Raw genomic sequence first — 1,120 nt, 5'->3', positions numbered from 1 at the left:
TTTGCACATAGTAAGCACTTAATAAATGCCATCATTATTATTATTATAAGAGAGTTGGTAGACCTGTTCCCTGCTGTCAGCAAGCCTGTCTTGTCTTATGCCATCAAGTCATCTCTGACCCATAGCGACACCATGGATGCATCTCCCCCAGAACGCCCCTCCTCCATCTGCAATCATTCTAATAGTGTATCCACAGAGTTTTTAGTGTATCCACAGAGTTTTCTTGGTAAAAATATGGCAATGTTTTGCCACTGCCTCCTTCCACTCAGTAAACTTGAGTCTCTGCCCTTGACTCTCTCTTGTGCCACTGCTGCCCAGCATGGGTGAGTTTTGACTTGTAGTAGATTGCCTTCCACTCACTAGCCACTGCCTAAGCTAGATATGGAATGGGTAGGCCTCTGCTTGACTCTCCCTCCCATAGTCGAGACTGGTAGAGTACTGGAAACTCTCCAGGTGTGACTCTGAGAGAATATCAGCAAGCTTACAGTCTGAGAAGTGTTCAGATTAGGCCTCAGGGAAAAGTTAACCTTCCGACTCCCCATGCTAGTGCCATGGAGGGAATTCCTCTTTAACTTGCTGAGTGTGAAGTTCAGTCCTACCCGATGTCAGAGTCAGTTGTGTCATATCTTGTATGGGAAACAGAGGCAGTCAGGTGCCTCCTGTTAACTGCCTTCTCATGAAATGCTCCATTATTTTATTAACTATCCGTATAAATTATTTATCTGCAAAATTGCTGATGCTGACCTACTCTGATAAGTGATGTTGTCTTTGGGAAGCGCTGCTGTGGGGACTGGCATCTCGGACTGTTTCCAGAACACTGAAAATCAATTTTAATTCTGTTTTGTGAAAGTACTTGAGAGCAAAGATTTTTCAGATGTTGGCTGCTCTTTACAATGGTTCTCCATCAGACCACTGAATTTGATTTCTGGGAGCAAATTGAGGAAGTTTGCTGGGGGTACTGCTCTTTGCATTATTATTATTAGCAATAATAATAATAGTAACAACAGTCTTTGTTAAGCACTTACCATATCTCAAGCACTGTATTAATCCCTGGGATAGTTACAAGATTATCAGGCTTGACCTAGTCCCTGTACCACATAGGGCTCACAGTCTAAGTAGG

At 43.1% G+C, this 1,120-nt stretch overlaps 1 non-coding gene across 1 annotated transcript; it reads right to left on the bottom strand.

Annotated features, from left to right (window-relative positions):
- Positions 1 to 333: 333 nt before the first annotated feature.
- On the bottom strand, positions 334 to 471 carry LOC119931132. The gene has a single exon (XR_005451991.1). It is a non-coding gene; the product is annotated as a small nucleolar RNA SNORA7 (small nucleolar RNA).
- Positions 472 to 1,120: the final 649 nt, after the last annotated feature.

The sequence above is a fragment of the Tachyglossus aculeatus genome, chromosome 7, assembly GCF_015852505.1.
Source record: "Tachyglossus aculeatus isolate mTacAcu1 chromosome 7, mTacAcu1.pri, whole genome shotgun sequence".
Lineage (NCBI taxonomy): Eukaryota > Metazoa > Chordata > Mammalia > Monotremata > Tachyglossidae > Tachyglossus > Tachyglossus aculeatus.
The sequence above is the reverse complement of the archived record's forward strand: the minus strand, read 5'-3'. Positions and strand labels throughout refer to the sequence as shown.